The sequence below is a fragment of the Scyliorhinus torazame genome, chromosome 18 (assembly GCF_047496885.1).
Source record: "Scyliorhinus torazame isolate Kashiwa2021f chromosome 18, sScyTor2.1, whole genome shotgun sequence".
Taxonomy (NCBI): domain Eukaryota; kingdom Metazoa; phylum Chordata; class Chondrichthyes; order Carcharhiniformes; family Scyliorhinidae; genus Scyliorhinus; species Scyliorhinus torazame.
In genome coordinates, this window is record NC_092724.1 from 56,932,526 (window position 1) to 56,947,307 (window position 14,782).

Sequence of the window (14,782 nt, forward strand, 5' to 3'; positions counted from 1 at the left end):
GGGGTTGCACAAGAGCCGGGAGTGCAGGAGGCGAGAGAGGCCGATGTTTTGGCCTTTGCGTCCCTAGTAGCCCGGCGCAGGATATTGCTAATGTGGAAAGAAGCCAAGCCCCCGGGGGTGGAGACCTGGATAAATGATATGGCGGGGTTCATAAAGCTAGAGCGGATTAAGTTCGTCCTAAGGGGGTCGGCTCAAGGGTTCACCAGGCGGTGGCAACCGTTCGTCGAATATCTTGCGGAAAGATAGATGGGGGAAAAAAGAAGGCAGCAGCAGCAGCCCAGGACTTGGGGGGGGGGGGGCGGGAGGGATGGGGGGGGGGGGGTGGGTGGGGGGGTATAGCCTGTGACAAGGCAGTTGCCAATTAGGGCTAGTTTTCATTTTTGTTATTTAATATTTATTTATTTGTTGTTTTTTGTTTATATAAAAAAGGTCATTATTATCTGTATTGTTATAATGTTGTGTAAAGGATGCACAATGTACTGTGTTGGTTGACCAAAAATTTTCAATAAAATATTTATTAAAAAAAAAAATTTCCACTAAGATACTACAGAGCTACTCTAATATGCGACTGCTATCAACTCCCTACCACCACCTTGTCCTGGAACACATGGTGCGTCCGGGTCACGTATACTTGCCTGAATACTTCCACCACCTGCTGGTCGGATGCTAGAACTGCAACAGTAAAACATATAATTTATAATGCACAAAGAGATGATGATGATCAACTCATATTATATACAGATGATAGTCTACCTATCATCACACCAACCACTTTTACGGTTCGCGGATGGGACAATTGACCAGGCAGCCATTATGTTTTCGCTTCAATCTAGATCCAGGGTTTGATGCATCCTGGGTTGCAATTTAATTCAAAAAAGATGTCTGGCGTCTAAAAACTGGTGTCAGGTGTTGGATTGTACTGCATAGACACAGCTGGTTGCATTATTTTCATCATTTTTAATTTGAAGACAGGCTGCACGGTGGCTCAGTGGTTAGCATTGCTGCCTCATGGCGCCGAGGTCCCAGGTTCGATCCCGGCTCTAGGTCACAGTCCGTGCATAGTTTGCACATTCTCCCCGTGTTTGTGTGGGTTTCGCCCCTGCAACCCAAAGATATGTAGGATAGGTGAATTGGCCACGCTAAATTGCCCCTTAATTGGATAAATGAATTGGGTACTCCAAATTTGTTATTTTAAAAAAATTTTAATTTGAAGAAGCCTGCAGCTCCCTGAGACAGCTCTGCAGCAGCTGTACGCCTTGCGGGAACCCAATAGAAGTACCAGCCTACACCCTCTCTTTTCTTGATGCCCACCCTTTTCCCGCCCTCCCAGCAGTGCTGAGCCTTTCTCGGGCTGCATTTCACGCTGGCTGTCCAGTAATTGACCAGCCAGCGTGAAATCTCATTTCAGGGTCAATTGCAGCCAGAAACGCATCTCGCAGCAACATCTGGGCCCATTCAGTGTGCACACCTAATGGGCGCTAAATTCAGATCAGAAGCAACATTTACATTGTGTTGTTATGACTTGAACTGCACTGCTTGAATGCGTAGTGGAAGCTGATTAGAAGAATAACTTCCAAAATAGAATTGGATAACTTGCAACACAATGAGACAAAGCCAAGGGAGTGGGACTAATTAGATAGCTCAGTCACAGAATGGGCCAAATTACCACCTTTTGTCCTGTATCATTCTATAATTTTATGACTTCAAAAATGCCCTGGTGGTTATTAGAATGGTTAGCTCATCCTATTTGTTTAATTAATCAAGCCTGATTTTATTGTTCCGCATATAGAGAGCTGAGCATTACATTTACTGAACAATTCGCAAAGAAGACAAAACACAAATGGTACTGCATGGTGCTGGCACTTGACTATTTGAGTAAATCAGTTTGTGTGATTTGACAGTGAGTGACTCCAGAATTGAATGGACTTATGAAAACAGAAAATTCTGGGAATACTCAGCAGGTCTGGCTACATCATGGAGAGAGAAACAGAGTTACGGTTTCATGTTAATAAACTTTCATTAGAATGAATGGGGTAATGTTTGACATTCCTGGGCACTGTAGAATATTTCCTGTTGAATAGTGTGTATGTGTGAACATTGAGTTAGGAACAGGCTCAGCTGTGTCAGTCATGGCTCAGTTGATTGCACTTTCACTTGAGTATGCGTTCAACGGGCAGCACGGTGGCGCAGTGGTTAGCACTGCTGCCTCAAGGTGCCGAGGTCTCAGGTTCGATCCCGGCTCTGGGTCACTGTTCGTGTGGAGTTTGCACGTTCTCCCCGTGTTTGCGTGGGCTTCGCCCCCACAACCCAAAAGATGTGCAGGCTAGGTGGATTGGCCACGCTAAATTGCCCTTTAATTGGAAAAAATGAATTGGCCACTCTAAATTTTTTTTAAAAGAGAGTATGCGTTCAAGTCCCACTCTGGGGATGTGACTGATTTAGGATCTCTGAACCAGATGATTAATCTTCATATTCTGCTTCTGACTAAGCCACCGAAAGAGGGAAAGTTATCTTTCTATACAGAACAGGAACAGCTCTCACTGCAGGGAAATTACGCTTCCAGCTCTCAAACAGCTTTCAGTTACGTACTGGTGGGGGAATTCTCCGAATAAATTGCTCAAACTAAATCGATACTTTTTCAGCCTGCATCCTTGTCTCTTAGGATATCCTAGTGAGCTTCGAGGAACTTTAAACTTACTCAATGGAGCACATCCCATTCCCGGGGTCTACCCGGCTCGCAACGTCTCCTGAGATTCAACGCAATCTCGCGACACGTTGCGAGGCGAATCCCGCCCACAATGGGCAGGGTCAGTTTTTGGAAAACCTGCATATTAGAGTGAGGCAGAAAGCCTTATTCTAATGTGCAGATTCCTTTGGTACCTGAGGCTTTGGGATTCAATCCCTTCACCTCGGAGACCTCGGGTGAGTGCCATGTGGTACTGGTGCCCACAAATGGGGACCAGATGGAATGGCACTCTTTTTTTTCCAATTAAGGGGCAATTTAGCATGGCCAATCCACCTATCCTGCACATCTTTGGGTTGTGGGGGTGAAACCCACGCAGACATGGGGAGAATGTGCAAACTCCACACGGAGAGTGACCCAGAGGGTGGGGGGGGGGAGCTTGGGTCCCTCCCATGTCGGGTTGGGGGGACGTCGGGATTTGTTTTGTGGGCGTTTTAAAATGGCGTTCCAATCTCTCGCAACAATGGGGAGTTCCAGCGAGCGGAGCTCACCATTGTGCAAATGGGATTATGTGCGTCCTCGGACGTGCGTTCCCCATTTAGGCTCCTTATTCAAAGCGAGTTGCGTTGAATAGCCATTTGTTTCTCTGCACTGCGAGTGCCGGGAACCATGCAGCTAAACACGCTCACTCGGGAACTTTGTTCCCCTTTGGTAAGATCGCGCCCAACAAGTCAGATAGGATTTACCGACCACGCCACCGCATGTTTTTTGGCGGCGAATGCGGCCTGCCAGCGGGATCTACCGACTCCACCGTTGTCAAAGGGATTTCCCAGTGACAGCGCCCTTCGTCACCGGGAAACCTGTGTGCTGGCGTGCGACCAAAACTTCCTGCTGGCATGAACAGCCGGTGCACTTCCTGTACTTCCTGCCTTTTCTCAGAGTTTGGCTGGTCCCTGTATCCCTCAGTATCACTATAGGCTTACTCATGCTATATAAATGCAAATCTTTCTGGAGTCTCCCGCTGTCCAGCGGGTTTGAAGGACTCCCTGATTGGACTCGAAGACCAGCCACTTGAGTATTATGGGTTTTATAAAAATTTAGGATTTTTTTCCAATTAAGGGGCAATTTAGCATGGCCAATCCATTTACCCTGCACATCTTTTTGGGTTGTGGGAGTGAGACCCACGCAGACACAGGGATAATGTGCAAACTCCAGTGACCCAAAACCGGGATCGAACTGGGACCTTGGTACCGTGAGGCAGCAGTGCTAGCCACTGTGCCGCCCTGAGTTTTATGGGCTTGATGGGGGAAACATAAGCAAACAACATCTGTTCTCCCTTGCCCCTCCTCAGTCATTCTCAGCTGTTCGAATTCTGCTGTTTTCTTTGAAAACGATGACAGTGAGTCCTCCTAATTTGACCAGGTTAAGACATTATGGTATAAATAATAATATATGCCTGTCCAACTGTGAATCTTCTCTGTTTCCCTTCTGCCAGCACGGCAACAAGTTACATGAATGACTATAGAGAGTAAAATGTGGAGGCCACGTTTTACTGAGCCTGAATGGACCCCTTATTGTTTAGATTTGTCTGTGTGTGGCTTCCGTGATGAAAATTTACAATTCTGTTTTCCCAGCAAAGTAAAAGCCCTCAAAACTATATATTGACATTTATAAATGGTAGATCATGAGGGTCGGGCACCTCAGAGTGGAGCTTGTCTGTCAGCTGCAGAAATATGAAACATTATCAGAACCAGGTGAAATGGGCAGAAGGATGGTGTGGAACTAATGAAGAGATATGTATTTGACTGTACAGATTAAAGAGGCTCCCTCTCTTCACTGCTGTCCTGGTCTTTGTTCGAAGAAGGAATGTGATCCAAGGGTGCACAATGAACAAAGGGCTAACAGGATTTGCACACTTCACATCTCACAATAGCGTTTAATCAATGATAGAGTAACATATGGGATCCGTAAGCAGTCTATGCCTAGTTATATTTAGAATCAGCACACTGTTTTCTTTTTGGCCTTCAGGGAGGTCACTTTGAGCTGATTCTACACAAGTGAATACCTAATAAGTGAATATTTCCCCTCAACAATTTGAAAACAGGAAACTCAAACCCATTTTCTGTCTGCGGTCACTTATTCCTACACATTCCTAATCGGTGAATATTTTATATTGCACATTTGTTTTATCTCTTCTGGGCTTTGATCAGTGCCAAAAAACAAATCCTGCTAAACAAGAGAAAATGAATAGCTGTTCATAAAAAGCAGCATACAACAGACCTGTGCAGCAGAAGGGTTGAGACTCTGCCTAGGCCCCAACACGTATTCACAACAGCAGGATAACTGCTCTGCCAAATCCTAGCACAAACACGCTGTGAAAGAGTAATGATAGAGTTGCTGAGCCAATCACAGAGGCGGGACAGCAACAGGACCAGAGCTCTGTTGTGTCCCAACACAGATGAACTCATCAGCAGAACTGGTAGTTTTACTGAATCCCAAAGCAGAAACAGTAACAATGGGATGATAGCTGTCTTAGTCCTATGGAGGGAATCAAATGTCATTTTCTAGTTTCAAAGCAGAGACACACACACCAGCAAGTCTTTAGCTCTAATGAAACCTAACAGAGTTAATAATAGCTTAACAATTTTAACACTGCTTCTGCAAGGACAAGCCCAAACATCAGCTGGATTAGAGCTCCAGTGAGCTGATGAATGTCTCAGCAAAATAACTCTGTTGAGTCTCTGCAGTAGAATCACACACTTATCAGCGTGACAGTTTTGCTGAGCCTCCTTATTTGAAATGAAATGAAAATCGCTTATTGTCACAAGTAGGCTTCAAATGAAGTTACTGTGAAAAGCCCCTAGTCGCCACATTCCAGCGCCTGTTCGGGGAGGCTGGTACAGGAATTGAACCGTGCTGCTGGCCTGCCTTGGTCGCTTTCAAAGCCAGCGAGTTAGCCCTGTGCTAAACCAGCCCCTATTTTGGAAAGGTAGAAAATATATTTTCTCAACTGCCACCCTCCAGTTTCTAAACCATGTCCCTCTGCAGTACGGATGGCAATTGTTAGTCCTGGTCTGCTTATCTTTTCCCTATCCTTGTCATTCCCATTCATTTGACTGTATAGGCAATCATGGAATTGTTGCAGAGCAGAAGGAGGCCATTCAGCCCATCGTGTCTACACCAACTATACGAATGAGCAATTTACCCAGTGCCTTTCCCCCATTACTCTGTATATTCCTTTTCAGATAACAGTCTGTTGAATGCTCCAATTCAAACCTGCCTCCAACGCACCCTCAGACCGTGCATTCCAGACCCTAACCACTCGCTGTGTGAAAAAACGTTTCGTGTCACTTTTGCTTCTTTTGGCAATTATTTTAGATCTGTACAATCCACCTATCCTGCACATTGTTGCATTCTAGGGTGAGACCCACGCAAACACAGGAAGAATGTGCAAACTCCACATGGGCAGTGACCCGGGGCGGTGATCGAACCTGGGTCCTCAGAGCCGTGAGGAGGCAGTGCTAACCACTGCGCTAACGTGCAGCACCAGCCCCTTCCTATTTCTGAAATCTCCTCCAAACCTATAACCCTGCGAGATATACTGTATGCCTTCCTGTAATTCTGGCCCCTATGCATTCCTAGTTATAATTGCTCCACCATTGGTGAACATGCCTTCAGTGCCTAGGCTCCAAGCTCTGGAAATCCCTCCTCACAACTCTCCATCTCTACCTCGCTTTCCTCCTTTAAACAAACCACTTTGACCAATCTTTTGACCCATCTGACATAATTGTGGTTCACTGTCACATTTTGTTTGATAATTCCTCTGTGAAGCATCTTGGGACATTTCATAATTTAAAAAAATTAATTTAGAGTACCCAATTATTTTTTCACAATGAAGGGGCAATTTAGCGTGGCCAATCTACCTAACCTGCACATCATTTGGGTTGTGGGGTGAAACCCACGAAAACACGGGGAGACTGTGCAAACTCCACATGGACAGTGACCCAGGGCCGGGATTCGAACCTGGGTCCTCAGTGCCGTAGGCAGTAATGCTAACCATTGTGCCACCTGTCACCTCTTGGGACATTTTATTATGTTAAATGTGTTCTGTAAGTTGTTGTTGACAATGTATCATAAGTCCCTTATAAAAGACTAATTAGCAAATATAAAGGGACGTTGGCAGTATGGTTATAAAATTGGCTAAGGGACAGAAAGCAGAGAGTTGTGGGTATTGCGAACAGTCATCTTTTTGATGACCTGGACATGGCTATACAAAGCATAATAGTAATAATAGGTGTCAGGAGGACATAAACCAACTGGTGATATTGGCAGACATATGGTAGATGAAAATTAATGTAGGGGATTCTAAAGTGATACATTTTGGTCAGAAGAACGAGGAAAGGAATATAACTCAAATAGTACAATTTATGGGTTGGGGTGGTAAATCCTTCAAGGTGGCAGGACAATTGAGATGACTGCTAAAGCATTTGGCTTTATTAATAGAAGCGGAGAATACAAAAGCAAGGAAGGTACTCGAAACCTTTGTTAAAGAACACTCATTTGGCAGTGATTTGATGGCCCAAATGATTTATTCTGTGCCTTTATGACTGTCAGCTGGGCATTGACTTCAATTGTGGGCACCGCAATTCAGGAAGGATGTCAAGGCCTTCGAGAGGATGCAGAAGAGATTTACTAGAATAGTTGCTGGGATGAGAGACTTCAATTACTGAAGAGATTGGAGAAGATGGGGCGAGATTCTCCCCTACCTGGCGGGGCGGGGGGTCCCGGCGGGATGGATTGGCGGGAACCACTCCGGCGTCGGGCCGCCCCAAAGATGCAAATTTCTCCGCACCTTGAGGGGCTAGGCCCCCGCCGGAGTGGTTTCCGCTCCCCGGCTGGCGTGGAAGGTCTTTGGTGCCACGCCAGCCGGGGCCGAAAGGACTCTGCCGGCCGGCGCGGGTCCGCGTGGGAGCATCAGCGGCTGCTGCCGTCATCTCCGCGCATGCGCGGGGGGGGTGTTTCTTCCGCATCGGCCATGGTAAATGCTGTGGCCGAGGCGGAGGGAAAAGAATGCCCCCACGGCACAGGCCCGCCCGCCGATCGGTGGGCCTCGATCGCGGGCTAGGCCACCGTGGGGGCATCCTCCAGGGCCAGATCATCCCACGCCACCCCCAGAGCCCGCCCGCGCCGCCAGGTCCTGCCGGTAAGAGGTGGTTTGATCCTCGCCGGCGGGACAGGCATTCCAGCAGCGGGACTTTGGCTCATCGCGGGCCGGAGAATCGCCAGGGGGGGTGACTGGCGCGGCGCGATTCCCGCCCCAGCCAAATATCCAGTTTGGCTACCGGCGGGGGCGGGATTCACGCCAGCCCCCCGGCGATTCTCTGACCCGGGGCGGGGGGGGGGTGTCGGAGAATCCCGCCTATGGTTTCCTTCGAGCAGAGAATGTTAAGTGGAGACTCAATAGACTTGTTCAAATTCATGAATAGTTTTGGAAGAGGAAATAAGAAGGAACTGTTCCCAGTGGCAGAAAGGTGGGTAACAACCAGAGGGTACAGAATTAAAATGATTGGTAGAAGTACTAGAGGCAACATGAAATATTATTTGCACCATGGATTGTTATCTGGAATGCACTGCCTAAAAGAATAGAGGAAACAGATTCCATTTTGTAGGTTTCCACAGGGACTTTGATAAATACTTGAAGAAATAAATTTGCAGAGATGGGCAAACAATGGAGGAAGTAGTTGTACCAAAGACTAGCAGAGGCCCGAATGGCCTCCTTCTGTGCTGGAACATTATTCCATGATTCTGTGACCAAGATTGAAGTGTAAATCAACAAGCCCTGACAGATGACGCAGTATGTTTTGGAGCATGGCCAGTATAAAACACTTGCCCATTTTCCATGTCCTATTAGATTTTACAAATATCTAACAAGTTCCCTTTTAAAATGATGTTATAGTCTCTATTTTGATGGTCAAGCATTCTGTAATGTAACAACCCCTTGTTACTAATTAACTAACTAGTTGAAGTATACTTTATAACATTTTATCCTCTTAAAAACTTTCCAAATGAACGAAACGCAGTACCTCCTTTGTTTCAATGAAGACATTCTTGAGCCTCTTTATAATTTTTTTTTCAATAAATTTTTTCATATTAAGGGACAATTTAGCGTGGCCAATCCACCTACCCTGCACATCTTTGGATTATGGGGGTGAAACCCACGCAGACACGGGGAGAATGTGCAAACTCCACACGGACAGTGACCCAGGGCCGGGATTTGAACCCGGTTCCTCAGCGCCGTAGGCAGCAGTGCTGCCCTCTTCTTTATAATTTTAACAATTCAGTTCTGGTAATGTTGCTACATCCTTCAAATGGTAGGGTGCCCATCTGTACACAATACTCCAACCATTGTCAAACCAATGTCTTATTCCAAGTCAGAAACCCCAACCCCTTCATAGAATCCCTACAGTGCAGAAGGAGGCCTTTGGGCCCATCAAGTCTATACCGACCCTCTGAAAGAGCACCCTACCATGGCCCACACCCCACCCTCTCCCTTTAACCCCATAACCTTTTGGGCGCTGCGGGCAATTTAGCACCTAACCCACACATCTTTGGACTGCAGGAAGAAACCAGAGCTTGGGGAGAACTTGCAAACTCCACACAGACAGTCACCCGAGGCTGGAATTGAACCCGGGTCCCTGGCGCTGTGAGGCCGCAGTACTTGCCACTGTGCCACCCTTGCTTTTTATACATTCTTTTCTACTCATACTCTTGTCTTTTAAAAATCAATATATCTGCACCCTGGATCTGTTGCATCTCTGAATGCTTTGGGAAAGATATGAAGGCATTGGAGAGAGTGCACAAAATATTTACCCTTATTCTTTTTCAGAAGAAATACTGGTTTTATATTTCTCTGCATTGAATAGATTTTTCCACCCATTTACCCTAGTCTGTTAATTTTGTTTCTTTAGTCATGCATGCAAAATGGTTGTCATGGGCTAGGTTAGCATTTATTCCTCATCCCTAAATGCCTTTGAGAAGGTGGTGATGAGCTGCGTTTGTGAACCGCCATAGACCATGTGTTGTAGGTATATCCACAAAAGAAATTCCAGGATTTTGATCCAGCGATTGTGAAGGAATGGTGATATTTTTCCAAGTCAGTATAGTGTGTGGCTTGGAGGGAAACTTACAGGTGATGGTGTTTCTACATGCCTGCTGTCCTTGTCCTTCTAGATGATAAAGATTGTGGGTTTAGAAGATGATCCCAATAGAATCCTGATTAATTGCTGGAGTGCATCTTGTAGATAGTCCACACTCCTGCCAATGTGCACCAATGATGAAGGGAATGAATGTTTAAGATGGTGGAATCGGGTGCCAATCAAGTGGGCTGCTTTGTCTTCGATGGTGTTGAGCTTCTTGAGTGTTGTTGGAGCTGCACTCAGTTATAAGAGTGACATTTGCTGTTCCCTGACCTTGCGTACTCACGCATATGGATGGCAGGCTACCTTTGTACAAATGGACCTTGTCATCTCTTCTAAAGACACATACAAAAACCTGGCCGTGGTCTTCATCCTTGACAGGGGTTGTTAATTCTTTAAACTCCACATCCATTCAAAGAAACATAATAGATTCTGGGAAACCATACCATCAATAGTAATAACTTGCAGAGAACATCAAGGGTAAAGCAATCGAAAGTCAATGTAAAATCATTTTAGAAACAATTAAAAATTATTTTAGAGACAGATCCCTTGAAACCTTTGATGCACGATCAATACCCACTAAAGCGAGTTTGTAGTCCAACTGAAGGCTTTAATAAGCTAGCTGTTTCCCCAGCAGCTCAGGTACAGAATGAAGACTGCTGGGGCGGCACGGGCTCTTATCCCTGTCATGATATTTAGATCAGCATATCATGGTGCAATCACACACACTGAAGAACATGCAGTAGGACCAACCAACACACACACAACATCGCAGCCAATCACCTGTGAGAGCACACGCACTATAAAAACAGGGGACACTACAGCTCCCACTCATTCCAGCAGCAGCCAGCTCAGAGCACCGGGCTCAGAGCCTGCCACTCAGACATTATTCACCATGTGCTGAGTGCCTCACCCTGATAGTGATAGGACAGGGTCCACAGATTAGCTGGTAATGCACGTACCCAAGTTAGCAGTGTGCTGTTACAGTTGAGTAGTTAATAAAATTGAGTTGCACCATCTCCAGCCGTGTTGGATCGTTTGTACATCAGAACACCCAACACAACATGATACCAGAAGTGGACACAAACCAGCGCCTGTGAGACCTACCTGCAACGCATCAGCAATCCGCCGTCCTGCACCATGGAGAACATCAACCCGCCGCCGCCGCTCCGAATCGCTGGCAATCTCGGGGTCAATTGGAAACTGTTCAAGCAGTGCTTCCAGCTCTTCCTCGAGGCCACAGACAGGGTGAATGCATCGGACACCAGGAAGATTGCCCTTCTACTCTCCACGGCGGGGCAACACGCCATCCACATCTTTAACTCCCTTATGTTTGCGGACGGCGAGGACAAAACCAAATACAAGACGGTGCTCCTGAAGTTCGACAAACATTTCAGCGTTGAAGTAAACAAAAGCTTCGAAAGGTACCTGTTCCAGCAGCGCCTGCAGGGTAAGGACGGACCTTTCCAGTCTTATTTAACACACATCCGCATCCTCGCGCAGTACTGCGGCTATGGGACCACCTCTGACTCCATGATATGCGACCAGATAGTTTTCGGGGTCATGTCGGACACCCTGCGCCAGCAGCTCCTTCGGGTTAAGCAACTCACCCTGGTAACTGCCATCGAGACCTGCGTCCTGCATGAGAACGCCACCAGCCGGTACTCACACATCCAGGCGGCCGAAACGGCACGGCACGGGCCCCACGAGGTGGAGCGGGTCCAGACGATCAAGTACCTCCCGGGCCGCGGCCTGGAGGAGGCCGGCCATTTTGCGCGCTTTCTGAGGCCTCCCACGCTTGTACGCGACAAAAGAGGGGACGCTGACGCAGAGGAACGCGATGTGCAGGTGCGCACTACGCAAGACCGCACCGCGCATGCGCGGTGGCGCAACGAACGCACTGACGTCACGATCTGCAGCAACTGTGGCTCCGCCCATTTAAAGCGGCAATGTCCTGCCAAAGCGCGACAATGCCTACGCTGTGGCAGGTTGGGCCACTATGCTGCCTGCTGTCGAGCAGCTCAGCCTGCCAACTCGTACATGTTTAACCAGCCTCGCAGAAATGTTCGGGCAATTCAACCCACGTTCACCGAGTCCGATCCCGACATCACACAGACCAGTGACACTGAGGACAGGGAGCCCTTCCGCGTTGCTGTCATCAACAAGAACAAGCTGTCCCCGAGTCGAAAGCACCAGCCGCTGTCAGTGCACAGCATTGATCCGGACGACGAGTGGTGTGCCACCCTGACGGTCAACCCGAATTTGTCGCCCAAGTGAGACTTAATTTATGAACCTTTTCATATTGGACTCACTGACTTGTTCTGACATACTGTTTCAGACTTTTTGCCATACTGTTTAAGATTTTCTTATTGTTTGTTAATAACATTGGTTTCGTTCTTGGTGTAACATAGTTAGTTTCTGCACCTGGCACCTTCCTGTGTATATAGTATAGCCACATGTACATATTGTTGTAAATATTGCACACACATGATTAGATGCACTCACTACACTTCTTTATTTATTATCATGTAGGGATATGTTCCTTTTCGACTGAGGAGTGGCGGATTTTGGCATGGAGGGTACGTGAGAAGAAGGCCACGGGCCTGCCCGCTTGGTTGAGGGTGGCCGCCAGAGCTACGTCAGAAGCATCGCTCTCGACCTGGAAGGGGAGGGACTCGTCGATGGCGTGCATCGTGGCCTTTGCAGTGTCCGTTTTGATGTGGCTGGGACAGGGGAAAAGCTGTGGATTGGATCAGGGGACGGGCCTTGTCCGCATAGTTGGGGACCCACTGGGCGTAATAACTGAAAAACCCTAGGCAGCGCTTCAGGGCCTTGGAGCAGTGACGGAGAGGGAACTCCATAAGGGGGCGCATGCGGTCAGGGTCGGGGCCTATAACTCCATTTCGTACTACGTAGCCGAAGATGGCTAGGCGGTCGGTGCTAAACACGCATTTATCCTTGTTATAAGTAAGGTTAAGGATCTTTGCGGTCTGGAGGAATTTTCGGAGGTTGGTGTCGTGGTCCTGCTGGTCGTGGCTGCAGATGGTGACATTATCGAGATACGGGAATGTTGCCCGTAAACCGTACCGGTCAACCATTCGGTCCATCTCGTGCTGGAAGACCGACATCCCGTTGCTGATACCGAAGGGAACCCTTAAGAAGTGATAGAGCCGCCCATCTGCCTCGAAAGCAGTGTATTTGCGGTCACTAGGGCGGATGGGGAGCTGGTGGTAGGCGGACCGTGGAGAAGACCTTGTAATGCGCGATCCTGTTTACCAGGTCGGATATGCGGGGGAGGGGGAAACGCGTCCAGCTGCGTAAACCTGTTGATGGTCTGACGGTAGTCGATGACCATCCTATGCTCCTCCCCGGTCTTTACCACCACAACTTGAGCTCTCCAGGGACTGTTGCTAGCTTCAATGACTCCTTCCCTCAGTAGCCTTTGGACCTCTGACCTAACAAAGATCCGATCCTGGGCACTGTACCTGGTGGCGACGGGTTTGCAATCCGGGGTGAAGTTCGCAAACAGGGAAGGCGGATCGACTTTGAGGGTCGCGAGGCCGCAGACAGCGAAGGGGGGGGGGGGGGGGGGGGGGGTATAGGGCCGCCGAATTTGAAAGTTAGACTTTGGACATTACACTGGAAGTCTAAACCTAGGAGTGTGGCCGCGCAGAGGTGGGGAAGGACGTAGAGCCGGTAATTTTTAAACTCCCTTCCCTTTATCTCTACTCAGTGGGAACCGGAGGCCAGGGAGATTTTTTGATTAACGGGGTGGACGAGGAGAGAACAGCGCCTTACCGTGTCGGAGTGTATGAAGCTCTCCGTGCTCTCAGAGTCGATTAAGCAGGACGTCTCGTGCCTGTTGATAAGTACAGTCGTTGTAGCAGTTGAGAGTGTTCGAGGCCGGGACTGATCCAGAGTCACCGAGGCTAATCGCAGCAGTTGAGTGTTCTCTTCGGGCGGTGTGTGGTCAGCCGAGCTGGGGTCCTGGGGGTCCATCCAAGATGGTGGCTCCCATTGGTCGCACATGGCTGGGGGTGCACAAAATGGCTGCCCCCATCCATCTAATGTGGCGTCCGCGGGACAAGGTGGCGGCGCCCAGGGGCCGCACGTGGCCCTGGAGTAGGAAGATGGCGGCGCTCGCTGACTGCACGGGGACCGTGGAGAGGTTTGTGGTGGCGGTCCGCATTTGCCGCCGGAGACCGTCAACCGCACGGGCCTGGCATACCACCACGAAATGGCCCTTTTTACTAGGCGGATATAATGTCCTTTTAGCAGTTCTATTGCCCCATCGAAGTTTTCCGCGTCCTCGATGAGGGTGTAAATTTCCGGGCTCACCCTTGAGTGTAGGACTTGCATTTTCTGCTCTCCTGTGGGTGTGTTTTCGGCCGTTCCGAGATATCCTTTAAAACACGCCAGCCAATGCTTGAAGATCGCCGCTGAGTTCGCCGCGTGGGGGCTGAGTTGCAGACACTCCGGCTTGATTCGGAGCTCCATCCTTTTAAATCTAGCTTATTAAATTGATGCACGATCAATGACCACTAAAGCGAGGTTGTAGTCCAACTGAAGGCTTTAATAAGCTAGATGTTTCCCCCAGCAGCTCAGGTACAGAATGAAGGCTGCTGGGGCGGCACGGTCTCTTATACCCCGCCTAGCAGGGCGGAGCTACCATACAGCTTGACCAATAGGAAGCATACAATATCTACCAATGGTGTTCCAACATTACCAGACACCGTAATACCTCTACACAGACTACCACAACCTCATCATGGACTTTCAATTGAGAACCCTGATGTAGAGGATTAGTTTACACAACATGTTACTGCACTGCCTTTTGCCATCTTCTATGTGTTCTTCACAGAATTGTTACAGTGCAGAAAGAGGCAATTCTTTTTTTAATATA